The sequence below is a fragment of the Dama dama genome, chromosome 30, assembly GCF_033118175.1.
Source record: "Dama dama isolate Ldn47 chromosome 30, ASM3311817v1, whole genome shotgun sequence".
Lineage (NCBI taxonomy): Eukaryota > Metazoa > Chordata > Mammalia > Artiodactyla > Cervidae > Dama > Dama dama.
Genome location: NC_083710.1, coordinates 54675452 through 54689777, shown reverse-complemented (window position 1 = coordinate 54689777; position 14326 = coordinate 54675452). Strand labels below are relative to the sequence as shown.

At 38.3% G+C, this 14326-nt stretch overlaps 1 protein-coding gene and 1 pseudogene across 1 annotated transcript in view; one reads left to right on the top strand and one right to left on the bottom strand.

Annotated features, from left to right (window-relative positions):
• The window catches only part of SCEL (sciellin), a 335541-nt gene extending 324404 nt beyond the window's left edge, over positions 1 to 11137 (bottom strand). Inside the window, exon 1 of the mRNA XM_061133261.1 lies at positions 11093 to 11137. The gene's annotated coding sequence lies outside the window, so the exon portion shown is untranslated. The remainder of the gene's footprint in view (positions 1 to 11092) is intronic.
• A 223-nt stretch (positions 11138 to 11360) lies between these two features.
• Positions 11361 to 12143, top strand: LOC133049423 (SIN3-HDAC complex-associated factor-like; annotated as a pseudogene).
• Positions 12144 to 14326: the final 2183 nt, after the last annotated feature.

Below are 14326 nucleotides of genomic sequence, written 5' to 3'. Positions count from 1 at the left end.
GATGACACCACCTATATGGCAGAAAGCAAAGAAGAACTAAAGAGCCTCTTGATGAAAGTGAAAAAGGAGAGTGAAAAAGTTGGCTTAAAGCTCAACATTCAGAAAACAAAGATTATGGTATCTGGTCCCATTCTTTCACGACAAATAGATGGGGAAACAGTGGAAACAGTGACAGATTTTATTTTTGGGAGGCTCCAAAATCACTGCCGATGGTGACTGCAGCCATGAAATTAAAAGACACTTGCTCCTTGGAGGAAAAGTTATGACCAAGCTAGACAGCATATTAAAAAGCAGAGATATTATTTTGCCAAGAAAGGTCAATCTAGTCAAAGCTATGGTTTTTCCTGTAGTCATGTATGTGATGAGTTAGACTACATGTGATGTGAGAGTTAGACTATAAAGAAAGCTGAGTGCGGAAGAATTGATGCTTTTGAACTGTGGTGTTGGAGAAGACTCTTAAGAGTCCTTTGGACTGCAAGGAGATCCAACCAGTTCATCCTAAAGGAAATCAGTCCGGAATATACACTGGAAGGACTGATACTGAAGCTGAAACTCCAATACTTTGGCCAACTGATGCGAAGAACTGACTCATTTGAAAAGACCCTGATGCTGGGAAAGATTGAAGGCATGAAAAGAAGGGGGTGACAGAGGATGAGACAGTTGGATGGCATCACCAACTCAATGGACATGAGTTTGAGTAAATTCTGGAAGTTGGTGATGGACAGGGAGGCCTGGTGTACTGCAGTCTATGGGGTCGCAAAGAGTCAGACATGACTGAGGGACTGAATTGAACTAACTGAACTGAGTCTTTTGCTGTTCACCTGAAACTATCTCAACATTGTTTGTTAATCGGCTATATCCCAATACAAAATAAAAGTTTTTTTTAAAAGTGGTGTTCAGTTCAGTTCAGTCACTCAGTTGTGTCCATTTTCTTGCGACCCCATGGACTGCAGCACGCCAGGCTTCCCTGTCCATCACCAACTCCCAGAGCTTGCAAAAACTCATGTCCACCAAGTTGGTGATGCCATCCAACCATCTCATCCTCTGTCATCCCCTTCTCCTGCCTTCAATCTTTCCCAGCATCAGGGTCTTTCCCAAGGAGTCAGTTCTTCACGTCAGGTGGCCAAAGTATTGGAGTTTCAGCTTCAGCATCAGGCCTTCCAATGAATACTCAGGACTGATTTCCTTTAGGATGAACTGGTTGGATCTCCTTGCAGTCCAAGGGACTCTCTAGAGTCTTCTCCAACACCATAGTTCAAAAGCATCAATTCTTCAGTGCTCAGATTTCTTTATTGTCCAATTCTTACATCCATATATGACTACCAGAAAAACTATGGCTTTAATTAGATGGACATTTCTTGGCAAAGTAATGTCTCTGCTTTTTAATATGCTGTCTAGCTTGGTCATAGGTTTTCTTCCAAGGAGCAAGCATCTTTTAATTTCATGACTGCAGTCACCTCTGCAGTGATTTTGGAGCCCAAAATAATAAAGGCTGTCACTGTTTCCATTTTTCCCCATCTATTTGCCATAAAGTGATGGGACCCGATGCCACAATCTTCGTTTTTTGAATGTTGAGTTTTAAGCCAGCTTTTTACTCTCCTCTTTCGCTTTCATCAGGAGGCTCTTTAGTTCCTCTTCGCTTTCTGCCATAAGGGTGGTGGCATCTGCCTACCTAAGGTTAATGATATTTCTCTCAGCAATCTTGATTCCAGCTTGTGCTTCATCTAGTCTGGCATTTCGCATGATGTACCCTGCATATAAGTTAAATAAGCAGGGTGACAATATACAGCCTTGATGTACTCCTTTCCCAGTTTGGAACCAGTCCATTTTTCCATGTTGGGTTCTAACTGTTGCTTCTTGACCTGCATACAGATTTCTCAGGAGGCAGGTAAGGTGGTCTGGTATCCCCATCTCTTTAAGAATTTTCCAGTTTGTTGTGATCCATATAATCAAAGGCTTCAGCGTAGTCAATAAAGCAGAAGTAGATGTTTTTCTGGAACTCTCATGTTTAGGCACCAGAGCAAGAAAAAGTTGTGTACTTAAGTCTAAAGATTTAATAAAATTAATACATTTTATTGCATCATCAAAGATATTCTTAAGAATGACTGTTTTTTTTCTTTTTCCCTGCTACAAATGTACAGGTGAAGAATACAATGCTGACTGTACACTACTGATACAGTTCAATGCAACTGCCCCGATTCCTGCTAAGGGGTTGTTTTAGCCTCTACTGCTTGTATACCATCAGTGCAAATGTTACCATAGTGAAAACGGCAAATAACATCTTAGTGTTACTATGAAGAGCATTTTAAGTTTCCAGAACAAGGCTCACAGGAACCACAGCTGTCCAGACTCCGAGGATGACTGTCCTAGGCAAACCACTTAGTTCACTTCAGAAAAGAACACTTTGGAATGAGAAGTTGGTACATATGCTATCAAGAACATTGGGAAGAAGAGGGTCTGTTAGGGAGCTCTAGAATTTGATCTCTACAATCCTCTCACCTATTCTTTCACCTCCATTGCTACAGACTATACCCAAGTTCAGGCATCTATCACTTTATATACAGGTAACTCCTTGGATCGGGCTTCCTAGGTGGCGCTAGTGGTAAAGAATCTGCCTGCTAGGGGAGGAGATGCAAGAGACCTGGGTTTGATCCCTGGGTTGGGAAGATCCCCTGGAGAAGGAAATGGCAATCCACTCCAGTATTCTTGCCTGAGAAATCCATGGACAGAGGAGCTTGGTGGTCTACAGTCCTTGGGGTCACAAAGAGTCAGATACGACTGAGCGACTAAGAAGCAGCAACTCCCTGGACTGCTCATTTGTTTCTCTGTCTCCAAAATGTCCTCTCTCCAAATATTCCTCTATGCTAACTGCAGCAGATTAATATTCCTAAAGCCCACTTTGATTCCTTTTTTCAGGTATTCCTAGTGACTTTTTCTGCCTAACGAAGTCTGAATACTTTCATTTGATTTCTGGAGTTTCCCTAATTCCGGGTCCAACTTCTAGTGTTTTTCTCCCACTTTTTCTCTCTGTGCTTTCCAGCCTGAGAAGATATCTAGCATTTCCCAACTTGTAGTATATTTGTATGAACCCCATTTTCACGTTCAGGGCACTTCCCCACCTTTTGAATCTTCACAGATGGCAGAGTCTACCTCTCGTTGCTGTTTAGTCGCTAAGTCATGTCCAACTCTTTGCAACCCCATGCACTGCGGCAGGCCAGGCTTCCCTGTCCTTCATTATCTCCAGGAACTTGTTCAAACTCATGTCCATTGAGTTGGTGATGCCATTGAACCATCTCATCTTCTGTTGCCCCCTTCTCCTCCTGCCCTCCATCTTTCCAACCTCTCATTAAAGAGACAAAAAAAGATGGGTCCTTGCTTTCCCAGGAAGTGTGGTAGTTAGAACCTGTCACATGATCAAGGCTCAGCTGATTTTCAGGATCAGACTCTTTAGGATTTTGAATCTGGAACTAGTGACTAGAGATCCAGGGAGGTGGTGGATCCATTTGGCAGTGGCAGGGACAGGGCAGAGAGCTACATGGGGGAGCCAGGGTAGCAGCGGGTATCCAGGGCCACTGTGATGTCAATGGTGGCAGCACCTGGGAGTACCTGGTTGGGCCAGCAGCACTAGGGGCTGCAAGTTGTGGAGTCCAGCTCTTCACATACCCTGGATGAACCTGGCTACAGGTGACTGGTCATGCCCAAGAGGAAACAGGCTTTGCTGCTGCACAAGAAAGTCAAGTGACAAAATGCACACGCTCAAAATAAATTTTTATTCCCTTCTGCCATGTTGGAGAAGACTCTTGAGAGTCCCTTGGACTGCAAGGAGATCAAACCAGTCAATCCTAAAGCAAATCAGTCCTAAATATTCATTGGAAGGACTGATGCTGAAGTTGAAACTCCAATACTTTGGCCACCTGATGCGAAGAACTGACTCACTGGAAAAGACCCTGATGCTGGAAAGGATTGAAGGCTGGAGGAGAAGGGGACGACAGAGGATGAGATGGTTGATAGACATGATAGACATGAGTTTGAGTAAGCTCCGGGAGTTAGTGATGGACAGCGAAGCCTGGCATGCTGCCATCGATGGGGTTGCAAAGAGTCAGGCATGACTGAGCGACTGAGCTGACTGATTGACTTGCCATGTAAGAGAGACAATATAGGAAGATCATACAGCAGACGTTTCTTTGGTCAGTTATTTTGAGGTAAGAGAGCTTGAACTAATACAACCATGGTCACTCTTTCACAGGCCAGAAAAAGGTAAATCAGCTGTTCTGTGCTGTTTGGTCACATACCACTGGTGAGAGGATGGAGGGGGAAAGTGATCACACTATGATACCAGAAAATGAAAATATTTGTGTCAGTGTCAATATTAAGATCATACTCTAAATGTACAGTCTGGTGTATCAGTTTCAGTATCTTCATACACATGAACTAGAGTCTACTGACTAATTTTGTCCCTCAAACCTGATCTAGAAGAAAATTCATTTCATGAAATTTGAACTGGCTTACCTAGCTACTTAATATCTGTACGCTAGGGAAGTGAAACATTTCCCTCTATTAGGCTCACAGGATGAATAACAAAAAAGAGACCTCCTTTAACAAAACTCCTGGTACTTTTTTTTTTTCCCAGAGAGCTGATGGGGTGGTTAGCTGGTCCTTACTAAATTTCTTTCATATCTTAAGTTTAAGATATCTTTCACATCTTAAGTCAAGATTCCCTTGACCTCTGGATCCCACAAGCATACAAATGACTTAACTATGCAAACAACTATGTTCAACATAGGGCTTCCCTGATAGCTCAGTTGGTAAAGAATCCACCTGTAATGCAGGAGACACCGGTTTGATACCTGGGTCAGGAAGATCTGCTGGAGAAGGGACAGGCTACCCACTCCAATATTCTTGGGCTTCCCTTGTTGGCTTAGCTGGTAAAGAATCTGCCCGCAATGAGGGAGACCTGGGTTCAATCCCTGGGTTGGGAAGATCCCCTGGAGAAGGGAAAGGCTACCCACTCCAGTATTCTGGCCTGGAGAATTTCATGGACTGTATAGCCATGGGGTCACAAAGAGTCAGACATGACTGAGCGACTTTCACTGTGTGCAACATAGTGCAAACAACTGTGTATTAGTCAGAGTTTTGGTAAAGTTCTTTATGGCAATTTCAAGAAAGTCAGCTACAAAGGACAGATAAAATTCAAAGTTGAGTAGTAAGGAGTTTGAGTAAAAAAGCTGAATTTATATAACCTGAAGTTTAGAAGGTTTAAGAGAGGCTGACACTAGTTTTTGAGTATGAAAAGAGTTCCTATATAAAAGAAAACAATTATTCTCAGTCCTGTGTGATAGATGGAAAATACAATAGGAAGAATTTGAACTAGACATTAGAAGGACTCTGAGGATGACAGAGGACGAGATGGCTGGATGGCATCATAGACTCAATGGACATGAATTTGAGCAAACTCCGGCAGATAGTAAAGGATAGAAAAGCCTGGCCTGCTGCAGTCCATGGGGTCGCAAAGAGTAGGAAACAACTTAGCAACTGAACAACAACAACAAAGGATAGTGAAATGTGGATATATATTGTCACAGGATTATAGTTTTTTTAAAAATAGGGTAGAGTTGATACTTTTGATACTTATTTCCAGATAATTTTCACAGAAACTAAAAACAGAATTCCTCAATTTCTTAAAACCAAAATTTACATGAAGACTCATTGCAGGGATGGGGTGATGCAGGAAGACACATCTCTGCCATCTGAGAGTTACAATATTGAAAGGAGGGTGAGCAGATTTAGTCAAATATAAAAATAACCACAAAATAAAGCAAAGTATAACTGATAAATACAAGAACAAAATCCTATATTTCTGCAGAGTGTATCACTGTAAGGACAACTTATCAGATATATCACTGGCGACAAGAATTAAGATTCAGATGTCTCAGTCCATAAACCATGTTTGCTCCTCAAAGGGGAGCTAAGCCATTGCTTGAATAGCCATAAGATGCACTCATTATAGAAAATAAAAAGAAGTTGTCATTTGGCTATGCTATTTAGCAATATCATTCAACAGAATTTGGTAAACTGGGTTGAACATTACTGGTTTTCTCATCCTTGAGTAAGTGTATAAGGTTTAAGTTAGGAAAATTTGCAGGAGGAAGAAAATGTGTTTAAGGAAGAATCTTTACATTTCAAACAGTTCAATTTCAAAACAAAAGGCCTAGAGTATTTATAATTTTAAAATTTCTACAGCATGTCCATATATATACTCTGGTAGTTGAAAGCATGCCCTTATTTAAAAAAATACCATAAGAAATTTTCTACAGAATTATCAAGTAGCAGTGAAAAAAGTGTTTTACAAGTTGCTTCATGTTCAATGCTATGCTGTGGTCACTGGGTAAGTACATTTATATTTATTTCTGAAATACTTATTAAAGTCAAATACCTCTTATAAATGGCAGTGAGTTTTAAACCACTTAGCCTGCCTGATTCTCATATATATGTGCTAGAAATAAGCTTTCTGGAAATAAGATGCTGAGAAACACTGCTTTCACATTTCCCAATGTCCCACTAATGCTAGTAGGACCATGATATCTCTAATAGAAGAGCCTTCTTTATTTATTTATTTTTTTTATTAGTTGGAGGCCAATCACTTCACAACATTTCAGTGGGTTTTGTCATACATTGATATGAATCAGCCATGGATTTACACGTAGAAGAGCCTTCTTTAAAGTTTAGTCAAGTTTAGTCATTCAGTCGTGTTTGGCTCTTTGCGACCCCATGGACTTAGCCCACCAGGCTCCTCTGTCCATGGGATTTCCCAGGCAAGAGTACTGGAGTGGGTTGCTATTTTCTTCTCCAGAGGATCTTCCTGACCCAGGGATCGAACCTGGGTCTCCCACATTGTAGGTAGACGCTTTACCATTTGTGTAAAAAAATAATTTGCAGTAAAATATAACCTGATTTATGGTCACTCAATATTCATCAAGAAAATGCTGAAACTGGCATGACGAAAACAATTTATAAAAATAGGTTTAATTAAAATGAAAAAATATAATCAAAGAAATACAAATAAAATATTTTCCTATAATATTCAGCAATGAGTTTTAATTATAACAATCAGCATTGAGGAGTGTGATAGTTAAGTGAACACCCACAAACACAGCTTGTGTAAATTGAATTTGGTACAATCTTTATGGAAAGCTAGCCAACAATTCAGATCATAAACCTTAAGAAGGTTTATAATTTTTACCAAGTTTTTCTACTTTAAAGAATTTATCCTAATGGTGTAGGTGCTACAGAAGACAGAATAGAGGTTCCTCAGAAAATTAAAAATGGGACTACCATATGATCCAGCATAGGATTCTACTTTGGGGTGTATCTCCAAAAGAAATGAAAACAGGATTTCAAAGAAACATCTGCACTCCACGTTCATTACAGTATCATTCATAATACCTAAGATATGGGAACAATCTAAGTATCCATCAATGGATAAAGGGACAAAGAAAAAGTAATATAAACATACAATGGAATATTATTCAGTCATGGGAAAGAAGGACATGTTGCTGTTTGTGATAACATGGATAGACCTTGAAGGCATTATGCTAAGTGAAATCAGGCAGATAGAGAAAGACAAATACTACATGATGTCACTTCTATGTGGAATCTAGAAAAGCCAAACTCATAGAAACTGAGTCTAGTTACCAGGGGCTGTGGGTGGGGTAAAGGAGAGATGTTGGTCAAAGAGTACAACATTCCAGTTAAAGATGACTAAGTTCTGGGAATCTAAGGTACAACATAGTGATTGTGGTTACTAATACTGCATTACATACTTGAAAATTGCTAACAGACTAGATTTTAAATGTTCTCACCATTAAAAAAAAGGTAATTATGCGATATGTTGAAAGTATTAACTAGTGCTATGGTTATAATTGCTTTGCAATGCATAAGTGTATCAAATAAACTAGCTGAATACCTTAAACTTACTCTATGTTGTATGTCAGTTATATCCCAATAAAGGTTGGGGATGGGCAGGGGGTAGAGAATTTACCTGAAGGAGAAAGATCTAAATTGAGCAATATTCACTGTTTATAATAGTGAAAAGTTGGCCTCACTAGTCTGTGGGGAAGGCAACCACGAAAATCCTTTGCTAGGATCACCTCGTCTGCACTGTAGTGAGTACACAGAAATAGCAACAAGTATGCTACTCAACGTTTTTAAGCTTATGTAATTTAGAGCAGAGAGGCATATTTCTTAAGAAATGTCCAGCATTAAGTGAGAAGTTTGGTAGGAGTTAGGGTGGAAAAAAGGGTTCTACAATACTTAGAAAATATGAATTAGTTTTCTAAGCTGCCATAGCAAAGTGTCAGTGACTGAATGACTTAAACAACAGAAATTTATTTTCTTACAATCTGGAGGCTGGACATCTGAGACTAGGGTATCAGTATGGTCAGGGTCTCGTGAAGGTCCTCTTCCTGGCTTTCAGATGACTATCTATCCTCTATGTCCTCGAAAGAGAGAGACAGCTCCCTTGTTTCTCTTCTTAGAAGAGCACTAAACCCAAATTGAGGTCCCCACCTTTATGACCTCGTCTAAACCTAATCATCTCCAAATAGCATCACATTTGGGAGTTAGGGCTTCAATATATGAATTTTGGGGTGACTAACACAATTCAGTCCATAACATTATATTAAAGAATAGTCTATCAAAGTCAATTTAACTATAGAATGGCTCTAGTAAATGATAATTATCTTATTTTTAGTCCATTTAAAGATCTGGCACCCTGATGAAATTCTTAAAACAAAACAAAAAGCAGTACTGAAAAAGTTCCTGTTAGTATGATAGTATTAGAAAATCAAACTCCTGAAATTTTAGAAAATGACTGCTAAACCACTGAGTAGAAGGCTGCGGGAGAATAGGAAAACCCCACAGTGCCCGAGAACCATCTTTCAGATCACTTATTAATTCCAAAGGGTAAGATGGGCCTTTATAACAGAGATTTGGCAGTTACAATAGGAACTTAATGTCCCACACTAGTGGTGGGACAACCTGACATGACGTGTCTTCAGGTTAGATGTGAAGTCACAACATTATCTGTATTGTCAATGAAGCATTCTTTACAAATAGGCTTAATTTGACTTTAATGAAATCCAGATCTAAATCTTATTCTACATAAAATAAAGTGAATTGTGGAATAGGTTAAATAGCATCATGAGAAACAATCGGGATATAGAATGAACTATAGAGGACAACTGGCCTGGACTCTTCAAAAAGTCAATGTCATGGGAAAAAAATGGGTCAAAATTGTTCTGATTTAAAAGAGACAAAGATCAAGTTCAATATGTCAAATTTAATATGTTCAAATATACATATCTATGAAAGGCATTTGGAAACAATTGGAAGACTTTTAATATGGAGTGGATATCAAATAATGTGAAAATATTAAAAATTTTCTTGAATACAATAATGGCATCAGGATTAAGTAGAATATTCTAATACTTAGGAGTTGTATGATGAAATATATTAAGGAGGGAAGTTTCATATACCTGCAAATGACTTTTGAATATTTCAGCAAGAAAACAAATTTATACATGATATATAGGCAAATATTTTAAAATTTGATAGCTTGTTAAAATTGTTGAATTTACTGAGGGTATATGAATGCTTTTTTGCATTATCCTTTCAACTTTTCTGTATATCTGACATTTTAAAATAACAAGTTGTCAGGCAAATTAAAACTTTTTCATTGAAAAATAAATAATACAAAATAATTCATGTAGTAAAGATGTAAGTTATAAAACATAATATAATAAATACCCATAAATACGCCATCCAAAATCTAAAACACTAGCAACATCAACAAATCTACATATATGCTCTTCTTCAGCCTATCCTCCAAACTCCTCTCCAACTATCTTGATATTTTTTAAGATTCATTATGGAAATATTCAAGTATACACAAAAGCTCTAGTCCCAGATTTGCAGTTCTGCTTTTGTTTTTTAGTGGTTTATTCTTAGAGAATTATCCTACCATTTGCAAAGCCAGTTATACCTCCAAGATGTATACTGTCCAGAAGTTTAAATTTCTGTCAAAGAAAATATTTTCAGGGATATTAAACCAACACACTATCAGAAAGAGAAAGTCTTAATGCAATTTTTAATATTTTTGAGGATATACTCTTATTTCAGTTGGGATCAGTCCTAAAAACCAGTACTTTTTTGGATATGATACTTCTTTCTATACAAAATTAATTTTTTGAATTTGTTTTTAATTGGGGGAAAATGGCTTTACAATGTTGTGTTGGTTTCTGCTTCGGGGGTGTGCTAAGTCACTTCAGTCATGTCTGACTCTTCGCGACCCTAGCGACTGCAGCCCACCAGGCTCCTCTGTCCATGGGATTCTTTTTTTTAAATTTCTATTTAACTTTTATTTATTTTTGGCTGTGCTGGGTCTTCGTTACTGTGCAGACTGTTCTAGTTGTGGCGAGCTGTGGCTGCTCTAATTTCGGTGCTCGGGCTTCCCATTGCAGTGGTTTCTCTTGTTGCGGAGCTGGGCTCTAGCGCACACAGGCTTTGGGAATTGTGGCTCCCAGCTCTGAGCGCAGGCTCAGTAATTGTGGCACACGGGCTTAGCTGCTCTAGGACATGTGGGATCTTCCCGGATCAGGGATTGAACCCATTTTTCCTTCATTAGCAGGTAGATTCTTTACCACTGATTCACCAGGGAAGACTGTCTATAGGATAAAGATAGTAAAGATACTGGGGTAGATTGCTACGCCCTGCTCCAGGGGATCTTCTCCCCCCAGGGATTGTGGTGTCTCCAGCGACTCCTGCATTGTAGGCAGATTCTTTACCGCTGAGCCACTGGGGAAGCCCAGTTTCTGCCAGAAAACGACGCAAATCAGCCACAATTATACATATATCGCCTCCCTCTTGAGCTTTCCTCCCTTCCCCCCATCCCACTCCTCTAGGTCAAATAGATTTTTAATATGAAATGCAAAATATATTTTATAAAAAGCATGACATTGAAGAATCTGCTCGTACTTCATTCAGTTTAATTCACTGCTATTGTGAAATGAGCTTGTAACACAGAAATGAAACTTACCTCTCTGTCCTGAGGACTAGTCGAATGGAGAGCAAGTACCAATCAGAAGACTGATGGTTCTTGAGTTTGATAAACTAGCTAACACTACTCAAGGATGAAGGAAGAACTTCAGTTACTAAATAGAACGAATCAGAACTGCAGGAGACAATCTTTCTAGACAAGGCTGTTGAGGAGGACGGAGAGATTGAAGCGGGGGTTGACTTAGCGTGCACTGCGCCCCTCGTGATCGTTATTGCGCGTGAAACGGCTGCTTTTGGAAGGCTATTGCCCAGAAGAAAAGATGTTTCGTTTTCACAAGCCAAAGATGTACGGAAGTATAGAGGGCTGCTGCATTTGCAGAGCTAAATCCTCCAGTTCTCGGTTCACTGACAGTAAACGCTATGAAAAGGATTTCCAGAGCTGTTTTGGGTTACATGAGACTCGTTCAGGAGATATCTGTAATGCCTGTGTCCTGCTTGTGAAAAGATGGAAGAAATTGCCAGCAGGATAAAAAAAAAAAACTGGAATCATGTGGTAGATGCAAGGGCAGGACCCAGTCTAAAGACTACATTGAAACCAAAGAAAGTGAAAACTCTATCTGGAAACAGGATAAAAAGTAACCAGATCAGTAAACTGCAGAAGGAATTTAAATGCCACAATTCTGATGCTCACAGTACAACCTCAAGTGCCTCTCCAGCTCAGTCTCCCTGTTACAGTAACCAGTCAGATGATGGCTCAGATACAGAGATGGCTTCTGGCTCCAACAGAGCGCCAGTGTTTTCCTTTTTAGATCTCACATACTGGAAAAGACAGAAAATATGCTGTGGCATTATCTATAAAGGCCGTTTTGGGGAAGTCCTCATCGACACACATCTATTCAAGCCTTGCTGCAGCAATAAGAAAGCAGCTGCTAAGAAGCCGGAGGAGCAGGGGCCAGAGCCTCTGCCCATCTCCACTCAGGAGTGGTGACTAAGCTTTATGTAGAAGGGGAGCAAAAATGATTTAAATTTTGGAAAACAAAGCAACAAAATGACCCTCCTATTTTTAATTTGGATACCTGCTATTCTGCCAAAAGATGAATTTGTAGAATAGTTTTGAATGGGTTATTTTTCCTCCAGTTCCACAAACTCTGAAGCCAGTGAAGCTGACTAAGAGATAAAAAAGAAGTGTACATAATATTTAAGATGCTGAGTATTTCATAGGAAAGCTGAATGCTGCTGTAAAGTGCTCTTTAAGTCTTTTTTAAAAATCCCCTTCTAATGAATGAAATTAGGGGAATTTTCAGGGGACAGAGATGGGATTTGTTGTATGATAAATGTATGTAGTTTTAGTCTTTCTATTTTGAGAAGCAGTGGTTGGGGCATTTTTTAAGATGGCTGGCTACACTGGTTTTCCTTCGTTATAATAAATTTGTCATAACTCAGTAAACATGGACTTGCCCCTAGAGGTAGTTGTTAATAACTGAAATATTAAGGTCTTGCCAAGGTTCTGGTGATTCAAACCTGTACTACTGAATATTAAGCGGGACAGACAGCTCTCTGGTGCGAATATCTTGAAGGAGCAATTTCTAAATAGGCAGAGGTAACCTGACTGTATATGTTGCATCCTGTGTCACCTCCCTCCATATTGATATTTGATACAGATTTTAATTTATATGAAACTTAAAAAGCAGAATCAAAGTTCCTCTTGGGGAAATGTCAAGTCTTTAGGATAAGCAATCCTATATGAATAGTACCAAAGCATTACCACTTGGTAGAGAACATTCTCTATTAAAAATGTTAGATTATCTGAAAAATAACAATGTGCAAGTCTTTAGGATGGCACACGAAAAAAATAAAGGTTAATGTTTCTTGGGGCACGCTTCTTAGAGGGCTTGCAAGTGTGTAAATAATTTATGTTAACGTGACTGGTGACTTCACTGAAAATCTGCACAATTCAGTTTTAGCTCTGGATTACTTCAGTTGACCTTTGTGAAGGTTTTATCTGTGTAGAATGGTTGTTTGACTTGTTTTAACCTGTTAGGGTTTTGGGTTTTTTTTTTTTTTTTCATTCTATATTAAAATTCTACTAAAAGAAAAAAAAATAGAATGAATCTAGCAGAACTTTGAGTGATTAAGATCAAGAAACACTTAACAAAACAAGAAACAAAAGAAAAGAAATGTAAAGAAAGACTTGAGTCAAACTTTACAGTTCTGTTAAAGAGGAAATAAGAAAAGGAAGTGGTTTATAAGCAAGGGTTTTTATATATTAACTTGAAATTTTACCTCTAATGACAGGAAATATAAGAACCACCATTAAAAAAAAAAAACAGAAAAGCCAATATGTTATGGGGTGAAACTGTTAAAGTATAAAGTAATTACACTTTCCCATTAATCAGTTTTCCACTGTATATGTAGATGCTCTCTCATGGTTTGATCTTAGAGGATGATATCATGTTGTACACCTACTAAGTGCTGGGTTTTCTCCTGTATCTTTTAATTCTCATAATAACCTCAAAAGACTAGAATTATCCTTCCTATTTTATAACTGAGTTAACTGAGGCTCAGAGAAGGTAAGTATGGATCCTGATCACAGAACTAGTAAATAATAAAAATAAATTTGACTTGGGTTTCTCTGGCTCCAACACAATGCGTTTTATTTGCTAGTCTAAACTACTTTGATAGCCTAAAAAAATGTTCCTAAATCTACCTTTAAAGACATGGGATTTCTGAACTGTTAAAAGGTGTTAAGATAAGACAATGTGATTACTATTTAATCAAATCTGAAAACTGGAACTTAATAGAATAAACTTTTATAAATTGCTACTGGTGGTTAGAAAAAGAAAGAACAAAAAAAATTATATATATACATATATATTATATATATACACATATGCACACATACATTTAAAATGTATATGGATATATACACACACATTTTTAAAATTAGCACTCTAGTAAGCAAAAAAATAACAAATAAAAACAATTATACATTCATTTTGCCTATCACCTTGGTAACTGTTTTAATACTAGCAACAGTACTATGATACAGGTCTAATACAATTGTTATTAGAGTTAAAATTGACATCATCTTTCTTTTAAAAGTGATGTACAAAAAAAAAGAAAGTGATGTACAGTATGTACAAGTTTTAAAAAGAAAATCTGTTCAACTGGCATGTCTTCTTCTAAGAACCTAGTCCAACAGAAAAAAAATGGTGATAATTTCAAATTTTTATAAAGAATGATGTACAATTCAACATTATTTATAAGGGTGAAA